Raw genomic sequence first — 22312 nt, 5'->3', positions numbered from 1 at the left:
ATTCGTGATTTTTCGTGAAAAGTTGTGGGAGTGGCATTGCACTGTTCGGCAATAAAACAAAGCTGATTATGAGGTTCTAAATATGAACGACAACTCGTAAAACTTTACACACACATCAGGCCGAGCAAATTTATCAATATTTTATACGTTAGTTGTGCAGCTTTTTTGAAATGGCTCGCCATGGCCCTCGAGAAATGTTAAAAAAAAGCAGCTCTGGTTGAGTGTTTCACCTCGCTTTTTGTAAATTTTATGGAGTACAGTGAACCCTCGGTTATCACGGTTAATGGGGACCGAGACCATCCGCGAAAACTGAAAATCCGCGAAGTAGCGGCGCACCTTCAAAAATGCTTAAAAAAAATATACAATATATATAATAAATATATAAATATATATATATATATATATATATATATATATATATATATATATATATATATACGGGGAGAGAGAGAGTGAAATTCATGTTATAACAAAAAAACCAAATTATTATTAAAACGTATTGTTTTTTTATTCCCCAGCCATTCTTTTTGTATTTATTTAATTACTCCGACTTTTACCTGCTGGTACGCCGTCCGGTGTGCCCTGTGAAATGAAAGGTGGCATTCTTTATTTATTTATTCATTTATTCATTCATAACTGACAGCCTCGCGCTCCGCTCGTGCCCGGGCAGAAGAGGTGCTCCAATTTGGCTTAACTGTGACACACGCCCGTCCTCCTCCCCCGGAGCTTCCATTCGGTTAAACTTAGGGGCCGCTTGGCACCGCCCGTGCCCGGGGAAGGTGCTCCTCTTCGGCTTACTGTGACGCGAGCATGCCCTCCTCCTCCGGAGCTTCCATTCGGTTAAACGTAGGGGCCGCTTGGCACCGCCCGTGCCCGGGGAAGGTGCTCCTCTACGGCTTAACTGCCACGCACGCTGGCCGGAGCTCTGGTACGGTCCGAACCGCGCGAAACGTCGCCACCGATCGTGTCCGGGGGAACGTGCTCTTCTTCGTCCACTCTCCTCTTCGCCCACGCTCTTCTTCGGCGCACGCCGGCCGTCTAACCGCTCCAGCGCCCCGTCGTGCCGCTCGGCGAAACTACAATGCCCCCGAATATTTTTTAGACCCGCGAAGCACTGAACCCGCGAAAGGTGAACCGCGAAGTAGCGAGGGTTCACTGTATGTATAAGACCAAGACCTACAAAAAAGTCTCTTGGAGCAATGAGCTAGGTTTTACAGGAAGTCGGCCATTTTGAATTTACTTAAAAGGGGGCGGGTCACCACAATGGACTTTGTGTAGAAATTATTATTGGGGCCCGAGCAGCGACCGCGGCGAGGTCCCTATTGTTTTTGTAGAAGATATTATTACTTTTATTATTATTATTATTATTATTATTAGGGCCTGAGCAGCGACCGCTGCGAAGTCCCTATTGTTTTTGTAGAAATTATTATTATTATTATTTTTCCGATTGTTCGATCGCATTTTTGACCCCCGAAACATGCACAAAAACTCACCAAACTTGGCAGTCTCATCGGGCATGGCGAAAAATTTGATATTTTAACGTCTAATATGAACAGGAAGTGAGTTATGAATTTTTGAAAGTCCGACTTTTGCCCTTTTTTGCATGTTTACAGGGGTCATTCTTTTGCACCCTGATCCTAAAGGCTTCATCTGATTGCCTTAAAATTCTGTCTGTAGCATCTGAAGACCTGGCACAAACACTGGGGCTAAAATTTTTTGTTTCCAAAATACTATATGACGGGGGCGGGGCATCAAAGTTTTCACTTAAGATATCCTTCGCCGCAATGGACAAAATGCTTAATAACTCTCCTGCACATGCTGCTAAAAATCCAAAACTTCACATGTACATAAAGAGTCTGTACCTGAAGACATCTATATGTTTATATTCAGTTATACACCTTGCGCCAATCAATATCATTTTTTACATTTTGACGTACTGCACGGTGCCCTTTTAACGAATCTGATTGAAAATTGGCTAGAAAAGACTCAAGACATTGATCTTACTCTATCCCTATTTTTGTGACTTTCCTTCGAAGGGCGTGGCTATTACGGTGCCGCAGAGTCTGATTATTCTCCGTGGCAACAAAAGTTCCTGCAAAATGATTCAGATGATCCATCTTCTCGAAATTTTTCACATTTGAGGATATTCAGGCCCTGAAGACGGCTGCCAACTTATTTTTGATCGCAGTGGTAGCGCCACCAACTGGTTAAAACAAATACAAATCATTTTCGTTGATTTTTTTCTCCGGGCAGGTTAACAAAATCTACCTTACATTTGCTCGGATGAGTGTTTAGGCCTTGAGGATGTCACAATACGAAAGTCTTTCGCCTTCTTCAGAGTGTCACATGATGGTGTCTTGTGGCCCGTCTTTATCAGCTGATGTTCCATGAGGGCGTGACTTACCTGTCACAAGAATGAAGGCAAGTCACGCCCCCCGCTGTCCGTTCACTCCGCCAAAATGCTGCTCCAGGTGGTAGAGAGGATGAAGGCTCCCTTGTCTCTGTTCATGGTTTTTATGCCTCGCTTGCAGATCTCAATGGCCTCTCTGATCCAGCGCTGTTGTTTGTTCTCTTCGGTGCGGATGACCCTGCCCTTCTCCCGGTCCATGATGTGGTTTTCCCTTTTGCAGTGGTCAGTGATTGCTGATTTGTAATGTTCATGTTGTGCTTGTTCTTTGACTGCTCTGATTTTTCATTTTTTTGACAGGTAAGTCACACCCTCATGGAACATCAGCTGATAAAGACGGGTCTCAAGACACCATCATGCGACACTCTGAAGAAGGCGAAAGACTCGCCGAAACATGTCAGGTAAAAAATTTACCTAAAACATAATTGTCTGCTTTTAATGAATCAGTCAAATATCAATAATAAGAAGACAAAATGAACCTAATACAAATAAACGAATGCTTAATAACTCCCCTGCACATGCTCCTAAAAATCCAAACCTTCACCTGTAAATAAAACGTCCCGACCTGAAGACATCTTAATGTTATTATTTTGTTATACACACAGTGCCGCCAAGTGGAATCAAAAATTTGTTTTTATTTTAATTTTCACGTACTGCACGGTGCCCTTTTGACAAATCCGACTGAAAATTAGTCAGAAAAGACTCAAGACAATGATCTTACTCTCTGCCGAATTTTGTGACGTTTTGGCAAAAGGCGTGGCTATTAAGGTGCTGAAAAGTCCGATTGTACTCTGTGGCAACAAAAGCTCCGGCAACATGACTCAGATGATCCTATCTTCTCGAAGTTGTACACATTTGAGGATACCTCAGCCCTGAAGACATCTACCAACTTATTTTACATCGTAGTAGTAGCGCCACCAACTGGTAAAAGCTAATACAAGTTATTTTCTTGGATGTTTTTCTCCGTGCAACTCAACAAGGTCGCCCTCATATATGCTCGGATGACTGTTTCGGCCATGAGGATGTCACAATACGAAATTCGTGATTTTTCGTGAAAAGTTGTGGGAGTGGCATTGCACTGTTCGGCAATAAAACAAAGCTGATTATGAGGTTCTAAATATGAACGACAACTCGTAAAACTTTACACACACATCAGGCCGAGCAAATTTATCAATATTTTATACGTTAGTTGTGCAGCTTTTTTGAAATGGCTCGCCATGGCCCTCGAGAAATGTTAAAAAAAAGCAGCTCTGGTTGAATGTTTCACCTCGCTTTTTGTAAATTTTATGGAGTACAGTGAACTCTCTGTTATCGCGGTTAATGGGGACCGAGACCATCCGCGAAAACTGAAAATCCGCGAAGTAGCGGCGCACCTTCAAAAATGCTTAAAAAAAATATACAATATATATAATAAATATATATATATATATATATATATATATATATATATATATACGGGGAGAGAGAGAGTGAAATTCATGTTATAACAAAAAAAACAAATTATTATTAAAACGTATTATTTTTTTATTCCCCAGCCATTCTTTTTGTATTTATTTAATTACTCCGACTTTTACCTGCTGGTACGCCGTCCGGTGTGCCCTGTGAAATGAAAGGTGGCATTCTTTATTTATTTATTCATTTATTCATTCATAACTGACAGCCTCGCGCTCCGCTCGTGCCCGGGCAGAAGAGGTGCTCCAATTTGGCTTAACTGTGACACACGCCTGTCCTCCTCCCCCGGAGCTTCCATTCGGTTAAACTTAGGGGCCGCTTGGCACCGCCCGTGCCCGGGGAAGGTGCTCCTCTTCGGCTTACTGTGACGCGAGCATGCCCTCCTCCTCCGGAGCTTCCATTCGGTTAAACTTAGGGGCCGCTTGGAACCGCCCGTGCCCGGGGAAGGTGCTCCTCTTCGGCTTAGTGTGACGCGAGCATGCCCTCCTCCTCCGGAGCTTCCATTCGGTTAAACTTAGGGGCCGCTTGGCACCGCCCGTGCCCGGGGAAGGTGCTCCTCTACGACTTAACTGCCACGCACGCTGGCCGGAGCTCTGGTACGGTCCGAACCGCGCGAAACGTCGCCACCGATCGTGTCCGGGGGAACGTGCTCTTCTTCGTCCACTCTCCTCTTCGCCCACGCTCTTCTTCGGCGCATGCCGGCCGTCTAACCGCTCCAGCGCCCCGTCGTGCCGCTCGGCGAAACTACAATGCCCCCGAATATTTTTTAGACCCGCGAAGCACTGAACCCGCGAAAGGTGAACCGCGAAGTAGCGAGGGTTCACTGTATGTATAAGACCAAGACCTACAAAAAAGTCTCTTGGAGCAATGAGCTAGGTTTTACAGGAAGTCGGCCATTTTGAATTTACTTAAAAGGGGGCGGGTCACCACAATGGACTTTGTGTAGAAATTATTATTGGGGCCCGAGCAGCGACCGCGGCGAGGTCCCTATTGTTTTTGTAGAAAATATTATTACTTTTATTATTATTATTATTATTATTATTAGGGCCTGAGCAGCGACCGCTGCGAAGTCCCTATTGTTTTTGTAGAAATTATTATTATTATTATTTTTCCGATTGTTCGATCGCATTTTTGACCCCCGAAACATGCACAAAAACTCACCAAACTTGGCAGTCTCATCGGGCATGGCGAAAAATTTGATATTTTAACGTCTAATATGAACAGGAAGTGAGTTATGAATTTTTGAAAGTCCGACTTTTGCCCTTTTTTGCATGTTTACAGGGGTCATTCTTTTGCACCCTGATCCTAAAGGCTTCATCTGATTGCCTTAAAATTCTGTCTGTAGCATCTGAAGACCTGGCACAAACACTGGGGCTAAAATTTTTTGTTTCCGAAATACTATATGACGGGGGCGGGGCATCAAAGTTTTCACTTAAGATTTCCTTCGCCGCAATGGACAAAATGCTTAATAACTCTCCTGCACATGCTGCTAAAAATCCAAAACTTCACATGTACATAAAGAGTCTGTACCTGAAGACATCTATATGTTTATATTCAGTTATACACCTTGCGCCAATCAATATCATTTTTTACATTTTGACGTACTGCACGGTGCCCTTTTAACGAATCTGATTGAAAATTGGCTAGAAAAGACTCAAGACATTGATCTTACTCTATCCCTATTTTTGTGACTTTCCTTCGAAGGGCGTGGCTATTACGGTGCCGCAGAGTCTGATTATTCTCCGTGGCAACAAAAGTTCCTGCAAAATGATTCAGATGATCCATCTTCTCGAAATTTTTCACATTTGAGGATATTCAGGCCCTGAAGACGGCTGCCAACTTATTTTTGATCGCAGTGGTAGCGCCACCAACTGGTTAAAACAAATACAAATCATTTTCGTTGATTTTTTTCTCCGGGCAGGTTAACAAAATCTACCTTACATTTGCTCGGATGAGTGTTTAGGCCTTGAGGATGTCACAATACGAAAGTCTTTCGCCTTCTTCAGAGTGTCACATGATGGTGTCTTGTGGCCCGTCTTTATCAGCTGATGTTCCATGAGGGCGTGACTTACCTGTCACAAGAATGAAGGCAAGTCACGCCCCCCGCTGTCCGTTCACTCCGCCAAAATGCTGCTCCAGGTGGTAGAGAGGATGAAGGCTCCCTTGTCTCTGTTCATGGTTTTTATGCCTCGCTTGCAGATCTCAATGGCCTCTCTGATCCAGCGCTGTTGTTTGTTCTCTTCGGTGCGGATGACCCTGCCCTTCTCCCGGTCCATGATGTGGTTTTCCCTTTTGCAGTGGTCAGTGATTGCTGATTTGTAATGTTCATGTTGTGCTTGTTCTTTTACTGCTCTGATTTTTCATTTTTTTGACAGGTAAGTCACACCCTCATGGAACATCAGCTGATAAAGACGGGTCTCAAGACACCATCATGCGACACTCTGAAGAAGGCGAAAGACTCGCCGAAACATGTCAGGTAAAAAATTAACCTAAAACATAATTGTCTGCTTTTAATGAATCAGTCAAATATCAATAATAAGAAGACAAAATGAACCTAATACAAATAAATGAATGCTTAATAACTCCCCTGCACATGCTCCTAAAAATCCAAACCTTCACCTGTAAATAAAACGTCCCGACCTGAAGACATCTTAATGTTATTATTTTGTTATACACACAGTGCCGCCAAGTGGAATCAAAAATTTTTTTTTATTTTAATTTTCACGTACTGCACGGTGCCCTTTTGACGAATCCGACTGAAAATTAGTCAGAAAAGACTCAAGACAATGATCTTACTCTCTGCCGAATTTTGTGACGTTTTGGCAAAAGGCGTGGCTATTAAGGTGCTGAAAAGTCCGATTGTACTCTGTGGCAACAAAAGCTCCGGCAACATGACTCAGATCATCCTATCTTCTCGAAGTTGTACACATTTGAGGATACTTCAGCCCTGAAGACATCTACCAACTTATTTTATATCGTAGTAGTAGCGCCACCAACTGGTAAAAGCTAATACAAGTTATTTTCTTGGATGTTTTTCTCCGTGCAACTCAACAAGGTCGCCCTCATATATGCTCGGATGACTGTTTCGGCCATGAGGATGTCACAATACGAAATTCGTGATTTTTCGTGAAAAGTTGTGGGAGTGGCATTGCACTGTTCGGCAATAAAACAAAGCTGATTATGAGGTTCTAAATATGAACGACAACTCGTAAAACTTTACACACACATCAGGCCGAGCAAATTTATCAATATTTTATACGTTAGTTGTGCAGCTTTTTTGAAATGGCTCGCCATGGCCCTCGAGAAATGTTAAAAAAAAGCAGCTCTGGTTGAGTGTTTCACCTCGCTTTTTGTAAATTTTATGGAGTACAGTGAACCCTCGGTTATCGCGGTTAATGGGGACCGAGACCACCCGCGAAAACTGAAAATCCGCGAAGTAGCGGCGCACCTTCAAAAATGCTTAAAAAAAATATACAATATATATAATAAATATATATATATATATATATATATATATATATATATATATATATATATATACGGGGAGAGAGAGAGTGAAATTCATGTTATAACAAAAAAACCAAATTATTATTAAAACGTATTATTTTTTTATTCCCCAGCCATTCTTTTTGTATTTATTTAATTACTCCGACTTTTACCTGCTGGTACGCCGTCCGGTGTGCCCTGTGAAATGAAAGGTGGCATTCTTTATTTATTTATTCATTTATTCATTCATAACTGACAGCCTCGCGCTCCGCTCGTGCCCGGGCAGAAGAGGTGCTCCAATTTGGCTTAACTGTGACACACGCCCGTCCTCCTCCCCCGGAGCTTCCATTCGGTTAAACTTAGGGGCCGCTTGGCACCGCCCGTGCCCGGGGAAGGTGCTCCTCTTCGGCTTACTGTGACGCGAGCATGCCCTCCTCCTCCGGAGCTTCCATTCGGTTAAACTTAGGGGCCGCTTGGAACCGCCCGTGCCCGGGGAAGGTGCTCCTCTTCGGCTTACTGTGACGCGAGCATGCCCTCCTCCTCCGGAGCTTCCATTCGGTTAAACTTAGGGGCCGCTTGGCACCGCCCGTGCCCGGGGAAGGTGCTCCTCTACGGCTTAACTGCCACGCACGCTGGCCGGAGCTCTGGTACGGTCCGAACCGCGCGAAACGTCGCCACCGATCGTGTCCGGGGGAACGTGCTCTTCTTCGTCCACTCTCCTCTTCGCCCACGCTCTTCTTCGGCGCACGCCGGCCGTCTAATAACCGCTCCAGCGCCCCGTCGTGCCGCTCGGCGAAACTACAATGCCCCCGAATATTTTTTAGACCCGCGAAGCACTGAACCTGCGAAAGGTGAACCGCGAAGTAGCGAGGGTTCACTGTATGTATAAGACCAAGACCTACAAAAAAGTCTCTTGGAGCAATGAGCTAGGTTTTACAGGAAGTCGGCCATTTTGAATTTACTTAAAAGGGGGCGGGTCACCACAATGGACTTTGTGTAGAAATTATTATTGGGGCCCGAGCAGCGACCGCGGCGAGGTCCCTATTGTTTTTGTAGAAAATATTATTACTTTTATTATTATTATTATTATTATTATTAGGGCCTGAGCAGCGACCGCTGCGAAGTCCCTATTGTTTTTGTAGAAATTATTATTATTATTTTTCCGATTGTTCGATCGCATTTTTGACCCCCGAAACATGCACAAAAACTCACCAAACCTGGCAGTCTCATCGGGCATGGCGAAAAATTTGATATTTTAACGTCTAATATGAACAGGAAGTGAGTTATGAATTTTTGAAAGTCCGACTTTTGCCCTTTTTTGCATGTTTACAGGGGTCATTCTTTTGCACCCTGATCCTAAAGGCTTCATCTGATTGCCTTAAAATTCTGTCTGTAGCATCTGAAGACCTGGGACAAACACTGGGGCTAAAATTTTTTGTTTCCGAAATACTATATGACGGGGGCGGGGCATCAAAGTTTTCACTTAAGATTTCCTTCGCCGCAATGGACAAAATGCTTAATAACTCTCCTGCACATGCTGCTAAAAATCCAAAACTTCACATGTACATAAAGAGTCTGTACCTGAAGACATCTATATGTTTATATTCAGTTATACACCTTGCGCCAATCAATATCATTTTTTACATTTTGACGTACTGCACGGTGCCCTTTTAACGAATCTGATTGAAAATTGGCTAGAAAAGACTCAAGACATTGATCTTACTCTATCCCTATTTTTGTGACTTTCCTTCGAAGGGCGTGGCTATTACGGTGCCGCAGAGTCTGATTATTCTCCGTGGCAACAAAAGTTCCTGCAAAATGATTCAGATGATCCATCTTCTCGAAATTTTTCACATTTGAGGATATTCAGGCCCTGAAGACGGCTGCCAACTTATTTTTGATCGCAGTGGTAGCGCCACCAACTGGTTAAAACAAATATAAATTATTTTCGTTGATGTTTTTCTCCGGGCATGTTAACAAAATCTACCTTATATTTGCTCGGATGAGTGTTTAGGCCTTGAGCATGTCACAATACGAAAGTCTTTCGCCTTCTTCAGAGTGTCACATGATGGTGTCTTGTGACCCGCCTTTATCAGCTGATGTTCCATGAGGGCGTGACTTACCTGTCACAAGAATGAAGGCAAGTCACGCCCCCGCTGTCCGTTCACTCCGCCAAGATGCTGGTCCAGGTGGTAGAGAGGATGAAGGCTCCCTTGTCTCTGTTCATGGTTTTTATGCCTCGCTTGCAGATCTCAATGGCCTCTCTGATCCAGCGCTGTTGTTTGTTCTCTTCTGTGCGGATGACCCTGCCCTTCTCCCGGTCCATGATGTGGTTTTCCCTTTTGCAGTGGTCAGTGATTGCTGATTTGTAATGTTCATGTTGTGCTTGTTCTTTTACTGCTCTGATTTTTTTCATTTTTTTGACAGGTAAGTCACACCCTCATGGAACATCAGCTCAAGACACCATCATGCGACACTCTGAAGTAGGCGAAAGACTCGCCGAAACATGTCAGGTAAAAAATTAACCTAAAACATAATTGTCTGCTTTTAATGAATCAGTCAAATATCAATAATAAGAAGACAAAATGAACCTAATACAAATAAATGAATGCTTAATAACTCCCCTGCACATGCTCCTAAAAATCCAAACCTTCACCTGTAAATAAAACGTCCCGACCTGAAGACATCTTAATGTTATTATTTTGTTATACACACAGTGCCGCCAAGTGGAATAAAAAATTTGTTTTTATTTTAATTGTCACGTACTGCACGGTGCCCTTTCGACGAATCCGACTGAAAATTAGTCAGAAAAGACTCAAGACAATGATCTTACTCTCTGCCGAATTTTGTGACGTTTTGGCAAAAGGCGTGGCTATTACGGTGCTGAAAAGTCCGATTGTACTCTGTGGCAACAAAAGCTCCAGCAACATGACTCAGATGATCCTATCTTCTCGAAGTTGCACACATTTGAGGATACTTCAGCCCTGAAGACATCTACCAACTTATTTTTCATCGTAGTAGTAGCGCCCCCAACTGGTAAAAGCTAATACAAGTTATTTTCTTGGATGTTTTTCTCCGTGCAACTCAACAAGGTCGCCCTCATATATGCTCGGATGACTGTTTCGGCCATGAGGATGTCACAATACGAAATTCGTCCTTTTTCATGAAAAGTTGTGGGAGTGGCATTGCACTGTTCGGCAATAAAACAAAGCTGATTATGAGGTTCTAAATATGAACGACAACTCGTGAAACTTTACACACACATCAGGCCGAGCAAATTTATCAATATTTTATACGTTAGTTGTGCAGCTTTTTTGAAATGGCTCGCCATGGCCCTCGAGAAATGTTCAAAAAAGCAGCCCTGGTTGAGTGTTTCACCTCGCTTTTTGTAAATTTTATGGAGTACAGTGAACCCTCGGTTATCGCGGTTAATGGGGACCGAGACCACCCGCGAAAACTGAAAATCCGCGAAGTAGCGGCGCACCTTCAAAAATGCTTAAAAAAAATATATAATAAATATATAAATATATATATATATATATATATATATATATATATATATATATATATACGGGGGGAGAGAGAGAGAGAGAGAGTGAAATTCATGTTATAACAAAAAAAACAAATTATTATTAAAACTTATTATTTTTTTATTCCCCAACCATTCTTTTTGTATTTATTTAATTACTCCGACTTTTACCTGCTGGTACGCCGTCCGGTGTGCCCTGTGAAATGAAAGGTGGCATTCTTTATTTATTTATTCATTTATTCATTCATAACTGACAGCCTCGCGCTCCGCTTGTGCCCGGCAGAAGAGGTGCTCCAATTCGGCTTAACTGTGACACACGCCCGCCCTCCTCCCCCGGAGCTTCCATTCGGTTAAACTTAGGGGCCGCTTGGCACCGCCCGTGCCCGGGGAAGGTGCTCCTCTTCGGCTTACTGTGACGCGAGCATGCCCTCCTCCTCCGGAGCTTCCATTCGGTTAAACTTAGGGGCCGCTTGGAACCGCCCGTGCCCGGGGAAGGTGCTCCTCTTCGGCTTACTGTGACGCGAGCATGCCCTCCTCCTCCGGAGCTTCCATTCGGTTAAACTCAGGGGCCGCTTGGAACCGCCCGTGCCCGGGGAAGGTGCTCCTCTACGGCTTAACTGCCACGCACGCCGGCCGGAGCTCTGGTACGGTCCGAACCGCGCGAAACGTCGCCACCGATCGTGTCCGGGGGAACGTGCTCTTCTTCGTCCACTCTCCTCTTCGCCCACGCTCTTCTTCGGCGCACGCCGGCCGTCTAACCGCTCCAGCGCCCCGTCGTGCCGCTCGGCGAAACTACAATGCCCCCGAATATTTTTTAGACCCGCGAAGCACTGAACCCGCGAAAGGTGAACCTCGAAGTAGCGAGGGTTCACTGTATGTATAAGACCAAGACCTACAAAAAAGTCTCTTGGAGCAATGAGCTAGGTTTTACAGGAAGTCGGCCATTTTGAATTTACTTAAAAGGGGGCGGGTCTCCACAATGGACTTTGTGTAGAAATTATTATTGGGGCCCGAGCAGCGACCGCGGCGAGGTCCCTATTGTTTTTGTAGAAAATATTATTACTTTTATTATTATTATTATTATTATTATTATTATTATTAGGGCCTGAGCAGCGACCGCTGCGAAGTCCCTATTGTTTTTGTTGAAATTATTATTATTATTATTTTTCCGATTGTTCGATCGCATTTTTGACCCCTGAAACATGCACAAAAACTCACCAAACTTGGCAGTCTCATCGGGCATGGCGAAAAATTTGATATTTTAACGTCTAATATGAACAGGAAGTGAGTTATGAATTTTTGAAAGTCCGACTTTTGCCCTTTTTTGCATGTTTACAGGGGTCATTCTTTTGCACCCTGATCCTAAAGGCTTCATCTGATTGCCTTAAAATTCTGTCTGTAGCATCTGAAGACCTGGCACAAACACTGGGGCTAAAATTTTTTGTTTCCGAAATACTATATGACGGGGGCGGGGCATCAAAGTTTTCACTTAAGATTTCCTTCGCCGCAATGGACAAAATGCTTAATAACTCTCCTGCACATGCTGCTAAAAATCCAAAACTTCACATGTACATAAAGAGTCTGTACCTGAAGACATCTATATGTTTATATTCAGTTATACACCTTGCGCCAATCAATATCATTTTTTACATTTTGACGTACTGCACGGTGCCCTTTTAACGAATCTGATTGAAAATTGGCTAGAAAAGACTCAAGACATTGATCTTACTCTATCCCTATTTTTGTGACTTTCCTTCGAAGGGCGTGGCTATTACTGTGCCGCAGAGTCTGATTATTCTCCGTGGCAACAAAAGTTCCTGCAAAATGATTCAGATGATCCATCTTCTCGAAATTTTTCACATTTGAGGATATTCAGGCCCTGAAGACGGCTGCCAACTTATTTTTGATCGCAGTGGTAGCGCCACCAACTGGTTAAAACAAATACAAATCATTTTCGTTGATTTTTTTCTCCGGGCAGGTTAACAAAATCTACCTTACATTTGCTCGGATGAGTGTTTAGGCCTTGAGGATGTCACAATACGAAAGTCTTTCGCCTTCTTCAGAGTGTCACATGATGGTGTCTTGTGGCCCGTCTTTATCAGCTGATGTTCCATGAGGGCGTGACTTACCTGTCACAAGAATGAAGGCAAGTCACGCCCCCCGCTGTCCGTTCACTCCGCCAAAATGCTGCTCCAGGTGGTAGAGAGGATGAAGGCTCCCTTGTCTCTGTTCATGGTTTTTATGCCTCGCTTGCAGATCTCAATGGCCTCTCTGATCCAGCGCTGTTGTTTGTTCTCTTCGGTGCGGATGACCCTGCCCTTCTCCCGGTCCATGATGTGGTTTTCCCTTTTGCAGTGGTCAGTGATTGCTGATTTGTAATGTTCATGTTGTGCTTGTTCTTTTACTGCTCTGATTTTTCATTTTTTTGACAGGTAAGTCACACCCTCATGGAACATCAGCTGATAAAGACGGGTCTCAAGACACCATCATGCGACACTCTGAAGAAGGCGAAAGACTCGCCGAAACATGTCAGGTAAAAAATTAACCTAAAACATAATTGTCTGCTTTTAATGAATCAGTCAAATATCAATAATAAGAAGACAAAATGAACCTAATACAAATAAATGAATGCTTAATAACTCCCCTGCACATGCTCCTAAAAATCCAAACCTTCACCTGTAAATAAAACGTCCCGACCTGAAGACATCTTAATGTTATTATTTTGTTATACACACAGTGCCGCCAAGTGGAATCAAAAATTTGTTTTTATTTTAATTTTCACGTACTGCACGGTGCCCTTTTGACGAATCCGACTGAAAATTAGTCAGAAAAGACTCAAGACAATGATCTTACTCTCTGCCGAATTTTGTGACGTTTTGGCAAAAGGCGTGGCTATTAAGGTGCTGAAAAGTCCGATTGTACTCTGTGGCAACAAAAGCTCCGGCAACATGACTCAGATCATCCTATCTTCTCGAAGTTGTACACATTTGAGGATACTTCAGCCCTGAAGACATCTACCAACTTATTTTATATCGTAGTAGTAGCGCCACCAACTGGTAAAAGCTAATACAAGTTATTTTCTTGGATGTTTTTCTCCGTGCAACTCAACAAGGTCGCCCTCATATATGCTCGGATGACTGTTTCGGCCATGAGGATGTCACAATACGAAATTCGTGATTTTTCGTGAAAAGTTGTGGGAGTGGCATTGCACTGTTCGGCAATAAAACAAAGCTGATTATGAGGTTCTAAATATGAACGACAACTCGTAAAACTTTACACACACATCAGGCCGAGCAAATTTATCAATATTTTATACGTTAGTTGTGCAGCTTTTTTGAAATGGCTCGCCATGGCCCTCGAGAAATGTTAAAAAAAAGCAGCTCTGGTTGAGTGTTTCACCTCGCTTTTTGTAAATTTTATGGAGTACAGTGAACCCTCGGTTATCGCGGTTAATGGGGACCGAGACCACCCGCGAAAACTGAAAATCCGCGAAGTAGCGGCGCACCTTCAAAAATGCTTAAAAAAAATATACAATATATATAATAATATATATATATATATATATATATATATATATATATATATATATATATATATATATACGGGGAGAGAGAGAGTGAAATTCATGTTATAACAAAAAAACCAAATTATTATTAAAACGTATTATTTTTTTATTCCCCAGCCATTCTTTTTGTATTTATTTAATTACTCCGACTTTTACCTGCTGGTACGCCGTCCGGTGTGCCCTGTGAAATGAAAGGTGGCATTCTTTATTTATTTATTCATTTATTCATTCATAACTGACAGCCTCGCGCTCCGCTCGTGCCCGGGCAGAAGAGGTGCTCCAATTTGGCTTAACTGTGACACACGCCCGTCCTCCTCCCCCGGAGCTTCCATTCGGTTAAACTTAGGGGCCGCTTGGCACCGCCCGTGCCCGGGGAAGGTGCTCCTCTTCGGCTTACTGTGACGCGAGCATGCCCTCCTCCTCCGGAGCTTCCATTCGGTTAAACTTAGGGGCCGCTTGGAACCGCCCGTGCCCGGGGAAGGTGCTCCTCTTCGGCTTACTGTGACGCGAGCATGCCCTCCTCCTCCGGAGCTTCCATTCGGTTAAACTTAGGGGCCGCTTGGCACCGCCCGTGCCCGGGGAAGGTGCTCCTCTACGGCTTAACTGCCACGCACGCTGGCCGGAGCTCTGGTACGGTCCGAACCGCGCGAAACGTCGCCACCGATCGTGTCCGGGGGAACGTGCTCTTCTTCGTCCACTCTCCTCTTCGCCCACGCTCTTCTTCGGCGCACGCCGGCCGTCTAACCGCTCCAGCGCCCCGTCGTGCCGCTCGGCGAAACTACAATGCCCCCGAATATTTTTTAGACCCGCGAAGCACTGAACCCGCGAAAGGTGAACCTCGAAGTAGCGAGGGTTCACTGTATGTATAAGACCAAGACCTACAAAAAAGTCTCTTGGAGCAATGAGCTAGGTTTTACAGGAAGTCGGCCATTTTGAATTTACTTAAAAGGGGGCGGGTCACCACAATGGACTTTGTGTAGAAATTATTATTGGGGCCCGAGCAGCGACCGCGGCGAGGTCCCTATTGTTTTTGTAGAAGATATTATTACTTTTATTATTATTATTATTATTATTATTATTAGGGCCTGAGCAGCGACCGCTGCGAAGTCCCTATTGTTTTTGTAGAAATTATTATTATTATTATTTTTCCGATTGTTCGATCGCATTTTTGACCCCCGAAACATGCACAAAAACTCACCAAACTTGGCAGTCTCATCGGGCATGGCGAAAAATTTGATATTTTAACGTCTAATATGAACAGGAAGTGAGTTATGAATTTTTGAAAGTCCGACTTTTGCCCTTTTTTGCATGTTTACAGGGGTCATTCTTTTGCACCCTGATCCTAAAGGCTTCATCTGATTGCCTTAAAATTCTGTCTGTAGCATCTGAAGACCTGGCACAAACACTGGGGCTAAAATTTTTTGTTTCCAAAATACTATATGACGGGGGCGGGGCATCAAAGTTTTCACTTAAGATATCCTTCGCCGCAATGGACAAAATGCTTAATAACTCTCCTGCACATGCTGCTAAAAATCCAAAACTTCACATGTACATAAAGAGTCTGTACCTGAAGACATCTATATGTTTATATTCAGTTATACACCTTGCGCCAATCAATATCATTTTTTACATTTTGACGTACTGCACGGTGCCCTTTTAACGAATCTGATTGAAAATTGGCTAGAAAAGACTCAAGACATTGATCTTACTCTATCCCTATTTTTGTGACTTTCCTTCGAAGGGCGTGGCTATTACGGTGCCGCAGAGTCTGATTATTCTCCGTGGCAACAAAAGTTCCTGCAAAATGATTCAGATGATCCATCTTCTCGAAATTTTTCACATTTGAGGATATTCAGGCCCTGAAGACGGCTGCCAACTTATTTTTGATCGCAGTGGTAGCGCCACCAACTGGTTAAAACAAATACAAATTATTTTCGTTGATTTTTTTCTCCGGGCAGGTTAACAAAATCTACCTTACATTTGCTCGGATGAGTGTTTAGGCCTTGAGGATGTCACAATACGAAAGTCTTTCGCCTTCTTCAGAGTGTCACATGATGGTGTCTTGTGGCCCGTCTTTATCAGCTGATGTTCCATGAGGGCGTGACTTACCTGTCACAAGAATGAAGGCAAGTCACGCCCCCCGCTGTCCGTTCACTCCGCCAAAATGCTGCTCCAGGTGGTAGAGAGGATGAAGGCTCCCTTGTCTCTGTTCATGGTTTTTATGCCTCGCTTGCAGATCTCAATGGCCTCTCTGATCCAGCGCTGTTGTTTGTTCTCTTCGGTGCGGATGACCCTGCCCTTCTCCCGGTCCATGATGTGGTTTTCCCTTTTGCAGTGGTCAGTGATTGCTGATTTGTAATGTTCATGTTGTGCTTGTTCTTTGACTGCTCTGATTTTTCATTTTTTTGACAGGTAAGTCACACCCTCATGGAACATCAGCTGATAAAGACGGGTCTCAAGACACCATCATGCGACACTCTGAAGAAGGCGAAAGACTCGCCGAAACATGTCAGGTAAAAAATTTACCTAAAACATAATTGTCTGCTTTTAATGAATCAGTCAAATATCAATAATAAGAAGACAAAATGAACCTAATACAAATAAACGAATGCTTAATAACTCCCCTGCACATGCTCCTAAAAATCCAAACCTTCACCTGTAAATAAAACGTCCCGACCTGAAGACATCTTAATGTTATTATTTTGTTATACACACAGTGCCGCCAAGTGGAATCAAAAATTTGTTTTTATTTTAATTTTCACGTACTGCACGGTGCCCTTTTGACAAATCCGACTGAAAATTAGTCAGAAAAGACTCAAGACAATGATCTTACTCTCTGCCGAATTTTGTGACGTTTTGGCAAAAGGCGTGGCTATTAAGGTGCTGAAAAGTCCGATTGTACTCTGTGGCAACAAAAGCTCCGGCAACATGACTCAGATGATCCTATCTTCTCGAAGTTGTACACATTTGAGGATACCTCAGCCCTGAAGACATCTACCAACTTATTTTACATCGTAGTAGTAGCGCCACCAACTGGTAAAAGCTAATACAAGTTATTTTCTTGGATGTTTTTCTCCGTGCAACTCAACAAGGTCGCCCTCATATATGCTCGGATGACTGTTTCGGCCATGAGGATGTCACAATACGAAATTCGTGATTTTTCGTGAAAAGTTGTGGGAGTGGCATTGCACTGTTCGGCAATAAAACAAAGCTGATTATGAGGTTCTAAATATGAACGACAACTCGTAAAACTTTACACACACATCAGGCCGAGCAAATTTATCAATATTTTATACGTTAGTTGTGCAGCTTTTTTGAAATGGCTCGCCATGGCCCTCGAGAAATGTTAAAAAAAAGCAGCTCTGGTTGAATGTTTCACCTCGCTTTTTGTAAATTTTATGGAGTACAGTGAACTCTCTGTTATCGCGGTTAATGGGGACCGAGACCATCCGCGAAAACTGAAAATCCGCGAAGTAGCGGCGCACCTTCAAAAATGCTTAAAAAAAATATACAATATATATAATAAATATATATATATATATATATATATATATATATATATATATACGGGGAGAGAGAGAGTGAAATTCATGTTATAACAAAAAAAACAAATTATTATTAAAACGTATTATTTTTTTATTCCCCAGCCATTCTTTTTGTATTTATTTAATTACTCCGACTTTTACCTGCTGGTACGCCGTCCGGTGTGCCCTGTGAAATGAAAGGTGGCATTCTTTATTTATTTATTCATTTATTCATTCATAACTGACAGCCTCGCGCTCCGCTCGTGCCCGGGCAGAAGAGGTGCTCCAATTTGGCTTAACTGTGACACACGCCCGTCCTCCTCCCCCGGAGCTTCCATTCGGTTAAACTTAGGGGCCGCTTGGCACCGCCCGTGCCCGGGGAAGGTGCTCCTCTTCGGCTTACTGTGACGCGAGCATGCCCTCCTCCTCCGGAGCTTCCATTCGGTTAAACTTAGGGGCCGCTTGGAACCGCCCGTGCCCGGGGAAGGTGCTCCTCTTCGGCTTAGTGTGACGCGAGCATGCCCTCCTCCTCCGGAGCTTCCATTCGGTTAAACTTAGGGGCCGCTTGGCACCGCCCGTGCCCGGGGAAGGTGCTCCTCTACGACTTAACTGCCACGCACGCTGGCCGGAGCTCTGGTACGGTCCGAACCGCGCGAAACGTCGCCACCGATCGTGTCCGGGGGAACGTGCTCTTCTTCGTCCACTCTCCTCTTCGCCCACGCTCTTCTTCGGCGCATGCCGGCCGTCTAACCGCTCCAGCGCCCCGTCGTGCCGCTCGGCGAAACTACAATGCCCCCGAATATTTTTTAGACCCGCGAAGCACTGAACCCGCGAAAGGTGAACCGCGAAGTAGCGAGGGTTCACTGTATGTATAAGACCAAGACCTACAAAAAAGTCTCTTGGAGCAATGAGCTAGGTTTTACAGGAAGTCGGCCATTTTGAATTTACTTAAAAGGGGGCGGGTCACCACAATGGACTTTGTGTAGAAATTATTATTGGGGCCCGAGCAGCGACCGCGGCGAGGTCCCTATTGTTTTTGTAGAAAATATTATTACTTTTATTATTATTATTATTATTATTATTAGGGCCTGAGCAGCGACCGCTGCGAAGTCCCTATTGTTTTTGTAGAAATTATTATTATTATTATTTTTCCGATTGTTCGATCGCATTTTTGACCCCCGAAACATGCACAAAAACTCACCAAACTTGGCAGTCTCATCGGGCATGGCGAAAAATTTGATATTTTAACGTCTAATATGAACAGGAAGTGAGTTATGAATTTTTGAAAGTCCGACTTTTGCCCTTTTTTGCATGTTTACAGGGGTCATTCTTTTGCACCCTGATCCTAAAGGCTTCATCTGATTGCCTTAAAATTCTGTCTGTAGCATCTGAAGACCTGGCACAAACACTGGGGCTAAAATTTTTTGTTTCCGAAATACTATATGACGGGGGCGGGGCATCAAAGTTTTCACTTAAGATTTCCTTCGCCGCAATGGACAAAATGCTTAATAACTCTCCTGCACATGCTGCTAAAAATCCAAAACTTCACATGTACATAAAGAGTCTGTACCTGAAGACATCTATATGTTTATATTCAGTTATACACCTTGCGCCAATCAATATCATTTTTTACATTTTGACGTACTGCACGGTGCCCTTTTAACGAATCTGATTGAAAATTGGCTAGAAAAGACTCAAGACATTGATCTTACTCTATCCCTATTTTTGTGACTTTCCTTCGAAGGGCGTGGCTATTACGGTGCCGCAGAGTCTGATTATTCTCCGTGGCAACAAAAGTTCCTGCAAAATGATTCAGATGATCCATCTTCTCGAAATTTTTCACATTTGAGGATATTCAGGCCCTGAAGACGGCTGCCAACTTATTTTTGATCGCAGTGGTAGCGCCACCAACTGGTTAAAACAAATACAAATCATTTTCGTTGATTTTTTTCTCCGGGCAGGTTAACAAAATCTACCTTACATTTGCTCGGATGAGTGTTTAGGCCTTGAGGATGTCACAATACGAAAGTCTTTCGCCTTCTTCAGAGTGTCACATGATGGTGTCTTGTGGCCCGTCTTTATCAGCTGATGTTCCATGAGGGCGTGACTTACCTGTCACAAGAATGAAGGCAAGTCACGCCCCCCGCTGTCCGTTCACTCCGCCAAAATGCTGCTCCAGGTGGTAGAGAGGATGAAGGCTCCCTTGTCTCTGTTCATGGTTTTTATGCCTCGCTTGCAGATCTCAATGGCCTCTCTGATCCAGCGCTGTTGTTTGTTCTCTTCGGTGCGGATGACCCTGCCCTTCTCCCGGTCCATGATGTGGTTTTCCCTCTTGCAGTGGTCAGTGATTGCTGATTTGTAATGTTCATGTTGTGCTTGTTCTTTTACTGCTCTGATTTTTCATTTTTTTGACAGGTAAGTCACACCCTCATGGAACATCAGCTGATAAAGACGGGTCTCAAGACACCATCATGCGACACTCTGAAGAAGGCGAAAGACTCGCCGAAACATGTCAGGTAAAAAATTAACCTAAAACATAATTGTCTGCTTTTAATGAATCAGTCAAATATCAATAATAAGAAGACAAAATGAACCTAATACAAATAAATGAATGCTTAATAACTCCCCTGCACATGCTCCTAAAAATCCAAACCTTCACCTGTAAATAAAACGTCCCGACCTGAAGACATCTTAATGTTATTATTTTGTTATACACACAGTGCCGCCAAGTGGAATCAAAAATTTGTTTTTATTTTAATTTTCACGTACTGCACGGTGCCCTTTTGACGAATCCGACTGAAAATTAGTCAGAAAAGACTCAAGACAATGATCTTACTCTCTGCCGAATTTTGTGACGTTTTGGCAAAAGGCGTGGCTATTAAGGTGCTGAAAAGTCCGATTGTACTCTGTGGCAACAAAAGCTCCGGCAACATGACTCAGATCATCCTATCTTCTCGAAGTTGTACACATTTGAGGATACTTCAGCCCTGAAGACATCTACCAACTTATTTTATATCGTAGTAGTAGCGCCACCAACTGGTAAAAGCTAATACAAGTTATTTTCTTGGATGTTTTTCTCCGTGCAACTCAACAAGGTCGCCCTCATATATGCTCGGATGACTGTTTCGGCCATGAGGATGTCACAATACGAAATTCGTGATTTTTCGTGAAAAGTTGTGGGAGTGGCATTGCACTGTTCGGCAATAAAACAAAGCTGATTATGAGGTTCTAAATATGAACGACAACTCGTAAAACTTTACACACACATCAGGCCGAGCAAATTTATCAATATTTTATACGTTAGTTGTGCAGCTTTTTTGAAATGGCTCGCCATGGCCCTCGAGAAATGTTAAAAAAAAGCAGCTCTGGTTGAGTGTTTCACCTCGCTTTTTGTAAATTTTATGGAGTACAGTGAACCCTCGGTTATCGCGGTTAATGGGGACCGAGACCACCCGCGAAAACTGAAAATCCGCGAAGTAGCGGCGCACCTTCAAAAATGCTTAAAAAAAATATACAATATATATAATAAATATATATATATATATATATATATATATATGTATATATATATATATATATATATATATATACGGGGAGAGAGAGAGTGAAATTCATGTTATAACAAAAAAACCAAATTATTATTAAAACGTATTATTTTTTTATTCCCCAGCCATTCTTTTTGTATTTATTTAATTACTCCGACTTTTACCTGCTGGTACGCCGTCCGGTGTGCCCTGTGAAATGAAAGGTGGCATTCTTTATTTATTTATTCATTTATTCATTCATAACTGACAGCCTCGCGCTCAGCTCGTGCCCGGGCAGAAGAGGTGCTCCAATTTGGCTTAACTGTGACACACGCCCGTCCTCCTCCCCCGGAGCTTCCATTCGGTTAAACTTAGGGGCCGCTTGGCACCGCCCGTGCCCGGGGAAGGTGCTCCTCTTCGGCTTACTGTGACGCGAGCATGCCCTCCTCCTCCGGAGCTTCCATTCGGTTAAACTTAGGGGCCGCTTGGAACCGCCCGTGCCCGGGGAAGGTGCTCCTCTTCGGCTTACTGTGACGCGAGCATGCCCTCCTCCTCCGGAGCTTCCATTCGGTTAAACTTAGGGGCCGCTTGGCACCGCCCGTGCCCGGGGAAGGTGCTCCTCTACGGCTTAACTGCCACGCACGCTGGCCGGAGCTCTGGTACGGTCCGAACCGCGCGAAACGTCGCCACCGATCGTGTCCGGGGGAACGTGCTCTTCTTCGTCCACTCTCCTCTTCGCCCACGCTCTTCTTCGGCGCACGCCGGCCGTCTAACCGCTCCAGCGCCCCGTCGTGCCGCTCGGCGAAACTACAATGCCCCCGAATA

Source organism: Idiotropiscis lumnitzeri, unplaced genomic scaffold (genome assembly GCF_059441095.1).
Source record: "Idiotropiscis lumnitzeri isolate Australia: NSW breed Sydney's pygmy pipehorse unplaced genomic scaffold, RoL_Ilum_1.0 HiC_scaffold_90, whole genome shotgun sequence".
In the NCBI taxonomy this organism is placed as follows: Eukaryota; Metazoa; Chordata; class Actinopteri; order Syngnathiformes; family Syngnathidae; genus Idiotropiscis; species Idiotropiscis lumnitzeri.
The sequence above is the reverse complement of the archived record's forward strand: the minus strand, read 5'-3'. Positions refer to the sequence as shown.